Source organism: Pipistrellus kuhlii, unplaced genomic scaffold (genome assembly GCF_014108245.1).
Source record: "Pipistrellus kuhlii isolate mPipKuh1 unplaced genomic scaffold, mPipKuh1.p scaffold_m20_p_134, whole genome shotgun sequence".
In the NCBI taxonomy this organism is placed as follows: domain Eukaryota; kingdom Metazoa; phylum Chordata; class Mammalia; order Chiroptera; family Vespertilionidae; genus Pipistrellus; species Pipistrellus kuhlii.
In genome coordinates this window covers 286,511-292,297 of record NW_023425443.1, presented here as the reverse complement: position 1 = coordinate 292,297, position 5,787 = coordinate 286,511, and positions in this window count along the sequence as shown.

Sequence of the window (5,787 nt, the reverse complement as noted above, 5' to 3'; positions counted from 1 at the left end):
GCGCGCGTGTTTGTGTGGGTGCGTCTGCGTGTTCCCCGCGTGGTGAGGCTGGTCTCAGGCGGTGGGCTGTTCTGGTTTGGCCTCGGGGCTTCGGAGTTAGAGGTTCACGTTGCTGCGTTTTTCCTGAACTGTCACTCACTCAGAGCAGAGGCCAGCAAACTCATTAGCCAACAGAGCCAAATGTCAACAGTACAATTGTAATTTCTTTTCTTTCTTTTTTAAAAAAAAATATATTTCATTGATATTTTTACAGAGAGGAAGGGAGAGGGAGAGAGAGTTAAAAACATAGATGAGAGAGAAACATCGATCAGCTGCCTCCTGCACACCCCCCAACTGGGGATGTGCCCGCAACCAAGGTCCATGCCTCTGACTGGAATCGAACCTGGGACCTTTCAGTCCGCAGACCGACGCTCTATCCACTGAGCCACACCGGTTTTGGCAATTGGAATTTCTTTTGAGAGGTGAAAACCGACTTCTGCGCATGGGCCATGAAGTTTCAATCGCACTGTCCGTGCTCGCCCGCACGTGGTATTTTGTGGGAGAGCCACACTCCAGGGGCCAAAGAGCCGCATGTGGCGCAGGAGCCGCAGTTTGCTGACCGCTGACTTAGGGCATTGGGGGTTTTTCACCTGGGTGACAGCTTGCCGTCAGTCATTGTTGGTTTAGGGCACATGTGTCAAACACAAGGCCCGCGGGCCAAATCCGTCCCGCCAGGCCTTGCAATGTGGCCCGCACCGCGCTGTCATCACTGCACTCCGCTGCGTTTCCATCACAATGACAGTTTATGACTGTTCAGTAAACCATTCGGCCCGCGATTTAGGCTGGATTTTAGATTTTGGCCCCTTCTCTGATTGAGTTCGACACCCCTAGTTTAGGGTGTTCTTTCATAGTCCGCTAAGACCCCCCACAACCACTTCCATGTAGTGTTGGAGCAGGACCCTGGCAGGGGCGCCCCGAGAAGGCAGTGGCTCCCCTGGACGTAGTCTGTGAAGTGCTTTCTTAGTATTTTTAAATTTAGTAATCCTTCTTTGTTTGTTTGTTTGTTTGTTTTTAAGAGGGAGGGAGAGAGATTGCTCCATGTGAGAACGAACATCCACCAGCTGCCCCCTGCATGCCCCCTACCAGGGACGGAGTCTACAGCCCGGGCCTGGGCCCTGAGCAGGTTTCGAACTGGCAACCTTTTGGTGCAGGGGACAGCACTCAACCAGCTGAGCCACACCACCCAGGGCTGACTAGTATCTTTTATTTTTTAATGTATTTTCATTGATTTCAGAGAGGAAGGGAGAGGAGCATTGATTGGCTGCCTCCTGCACGCCCCCTACTGGGGACCAAGCCCACAACCCAGGCAGGTGCACCCACCGCTGAGTCACACCAGCCTGGCCTGAGTATAATTCTTGACATGACTCCAGAATAACTTGTGTGATAACAACTGGGGTTAAATGTGGGTTAAGACGGCCTTTGTGTTACTTACCAAAACACTGAATGAGATTCACGTGGAAACCCGTCTGACATACTAGTGTCAGGGGACAGCGGGACTTGATACTGAGTACAGACTGTCACGTGATCAGGACGTCTGACATCCATCCACATGCACAGTTATGATTGTTTGAGCCATTTTATTCTAATATACAAAAAAAAAACCTGGGTCTTCTAAATATTTGCACTTCCTGGTATTTGTTAAACCAACCAGCTCGGTGAGTCCGTGCCTCGTGCCCTGTGATGTAGAATTTGTAGGGTCCCGCCTCCTCCAGCCGGTGGTCCAATCACACGAAAGGGTTGGACTTGAAGGACAGGGAGGTGCCTTGCCGGGGACTGACCGTCTCTCGGTGGCTCACTCCCATCTCGTACTGCTGCTCAGGGCTGTTCACCAGCGATGTGTTCTTACCGTGTTCCTTGCTGTACAGGGTGGGGCGACAGGAGGTGTGCAGGGGTCGGTGTGGGAAGTAATACACTCTATAATAATAAAAGCATAATCGTGCTAATTAGACCTGGCATCCTTCCAGGTGACCTTGCAGACGAAGCCAGGGCTACGAGGGAAGTCCGAGCTCCGGCTGCCTGCCAGCGGGCACAGGGAAGCTGGTGAAGTGCCAGCAGCTGGGGAAGGAAGGCCTACGCTATTTGTAAAGTATTATTTTACTGATTTGTTACAGAGAGGAAGGGAGAGAGAATCAGAAACGCCGATGAGAGAGAAACATCCGTCAGCTGCCTCCTGCACGCCCCCCACCGGGGATGAGCCCGCAACCAAGGTCCATGCCCTTGACCGGAATCGAACCCGGGACCCTTCAGTCTGCAGGCTGACGCTCTACCCATTGAGCCTTATTGGTTAGGGAGGAAAGGCCTACTCTTGCACAAATTTCGTGCATCGAGCCTCTAAGCCGGAACCGGTTTGGCTCAGTGGATAGAGCATCGGCCTGCAGACTGAAAGGTCCCGGGTTCGATTCCGGTCAAGGGCATGTACCTTGGTTGCGGGCACATCCCCAGTAGGGGGCGTGCAGGAGGCAGCTGATTGATGATTCTCTCTCATCGGTGTTTCTAGCTCTCTCTCCCTCTCTCTTCCTCTCTGAAAAATCAATAAAATATATTAAAATAATAATAATAACAGGAATAAGCTTTCACTCCTCGGAGCTGTAAACCTCCTTTAGCTCCACCCTGCATAGGGCCGGAGTGTGGATCTCAATGGTGTTCTAGTCTTAACACCACATCGCCCCTCGCCCCGTTCTTTCTGCAGCCCCAATAGTTATTCAAAACCGTGCCGCTCCCCTCGATAAAACTTTTGTCCTTCTCTTTGATAGTTCTTGAAATATGGGAGGGCAGCTGGGTTAGGTTAAAGGTCAAACTCTTCACTGATACCACTTGTCCTGGCCGCACTAGACTGTGTGTGGGGCGGACCGGGGGGTGGGGGGGTGGTGGTGGTGGTGGTGGTGGTATGATGGTTTTGTTTGCCTTGAGGCTTGCTTTCACATGTTTTTTAATGGAGAAATCAAGTGGGTAACAGCATTACAGTCTATTAAAAATACCATATTTCAGGGATCATGTACTTTATTTTAAAATATTTATTGACTTTTTTATAGAGAGGAAGGGAGAGGGATAGAGAGTTACAAATATCAATGAGAGTGAGTCATCGATCAGCTGCCTCCTGCACACCCCCCACTGGGGATGTGCCCACAACCAAGGTCCATGCCCTTGACCGGAATCGAACCTGGGACCTTTCAGTCCACAGGACGACGCTCTATCCACTGAGCCGTACCTGACCAGGCTATTTTTACTTTCTTGTAAATATATAGATGAGCACAAAAAGGAGAGACTAAATGAGAAATGAAACGCCCACCCCGAAGTTTATCCCTAGAAAACAGGGATATTGTGTATAAAATCTCTAACGTGTTTTCGGAGAAAAGGATTGTGAACGTGAGGGAGGGAGCAAGGTGGGCTTCCCAGAGGCTCTGAGGGGAGGGGCGGCCCCTTGGCGGTTCCATCCCGCCTCCCACTGAGGTTCCGGGGGGGGGGGGGGGGGGAAGGTGCAGAGTCCCACGAGGTGCCTGAGGCGGTGGAGGCCTGAGGGGGCGGGAGGACCTGTGGGAAGATGGTCCAGGGATGGGGCCCGTGCTCAGTGCTGCCTGTACCTCGCCGGTGTTTGCCTCCGTCACTGCGCCTGGCAGGCAGGCTGGCCACTGACTTTTTTCTTTTTTCTTTTTTTTTTTAATATATTTTATTGATTTTTTACAGAGAGGAAAGGAGAGGGATAGAGAGTTAGAAACATCGTATGAGAGAGAATCATCGACCAGCTGCCTCCTGCACAACTCCGACTGGGGATGTGCCCGCAACCAAGGTACATGCTCTTGACTGGAATCGAACCTGCCACCTTTCAGTCTGCAGACCGACGCGCTATCCACTGAGCCACACCGGTTTCAGTAGGCTGGCACTTTTGATAGTCTCACTGGGGCTAAAGAGCGTGAGGCCGAGGGCCGCCCAGGAGTTAGGACCCTCACGGTTCTCCCTCCCTGAGGCCTACAGTGAGTCGTCATTCCTTCAGAGGATTTGCAGGTAGAATGTTCAGTGAGCGCATAAGAACACGAGGCACGTGAGACAGCGTGATGAACGAATTTCAAGCATCTCTGAGAGACGGACTGCGCATGGCAAATTGGCACTTGAACACTAAGTCATCCTGTGTAATAAGAATGTAAAATGCAAATTGGCCATCATGCCCTCACAAAGCAGGCCAGTCTCCCATTCCCAGGGATCCCAGCACTTCTCATTCAGGTTCAGCCCCGGCTGTTCCCTGGGATCGGGCTGGGGCCGGGCCGAGGGCAGCGCAACATGGGAACCCCGCAGAGGGAGGCATGAGCGTCCGGCCGTTCTGCTCCTGCCGATGAGCCCTCTGCCCGTGGTAGGCGGGTGGCCCATGGGGAGGAGGGAGAGCCGTGGGGAGGAGGGAGAGGGGCAGACATTGTTGGGGGAGTGTGTTTTGCTCGTGTTTGGACATGGAGAAGATTGGGAACAATAACAGCCAAAGAGGCAGTGAAAGGAGGAAGGAGACGAGGGCTTAGTGGTTGGTTTCAGAAGAACAGATGGAGGTGGCTTCTGCCTGGAAGGACTGACAGACAGGGAGGGCGGGTGGCTGAGCCGGGATGTGGTCTCGCTCGGGAGGGGGCTTTGTCCTTGACCTACCCTGTGCTCGGCATGAGCTCTGACCTCCCTGCAGGCACCCCCAAAGCGGGGAGCCCCCCCAGAGCCGGATGGAGGGCTGGCCTGGGACTCAGGCCCGACGTGCTGACCTGACAGCCCCGGGGAGGCCTGCATGGCAGCCTCGCAAGCCCAGAGAACTGACGTCACCCCACTGGGCCGTCTGAAACTAAACTTGAGCCCTAATAGGTGTGGCTCAGTGGATAGAGCATCAGCCTGCGGACTGAAGGGTCCCAGGTTTGATTCCGGTCAAGGGCACGGACCTTGGTTGTGGGCACATTCCCGGTGGGATGGGGGGGGTGTGCAGGAGGCAGCTGGATGATTCTCTCTCATCGATGTTTCTATTTCTCTCCCCTCCTCTCTGTAAGAAATCAAAGCATATTTTTAAAAAAGAAAACAATGAACTTGCTGCCTGCGGGTGGGACCAGCTGGGCACTGCTGCATTAGAGAACCTGGGGATTCGCTGAGGGAGCCCCGAGGGCGGGCTCATGGGTGTAATGAGCGTGTGTGACAGAGAAACACGCCTGCGCTCCTGCTGCCAGGGCCCCCGTACGCGGTGCACGGTGGCTCGCTGTCTGTGGAGGAGCATCTGCGGGGTTGGGCCTGGTGGAGGTTTCGTGGAATAAACTAAACGCGCTGGAGGGTGTGCTGTGGGGTCCGGGGCCCCCTGGCGGGCTGCAGCGGCTCCTGGGCTGGGCTTTATCCCACGTCACCCCAGGATTGACAACACGGTCTGGCCCTGGCTGGTGTGGCTCAGTGGGTAGTGGCTCAGTGTCCATCCAAGGGCACATGCCTGGGTTGCGGGCTCCATCCCCAGTGGGGAGCCTGCAGGAGGCAGCCGATCCGTGATTCTTTGTCATCATAGATGTATCTCTCCCCCTTCCTCACTGAAATCAATAAAATGTATAATAAAAACCTAATATGCTAAGTGTCCCGTCGTCTATTCAACCAATCAGAGCATAATATGCTAATGAGATGCTAAGGCTACTCACCCGATCCCTATGACGGCTGTTAGCTTGCTGCTGGGCTCAGGACTGAGCCAGACAGGCCGGACACGCCCTACAGCCCTCCCACGGCCCCTCCCCCAGTGGGGTCCCCCTGGAGGCG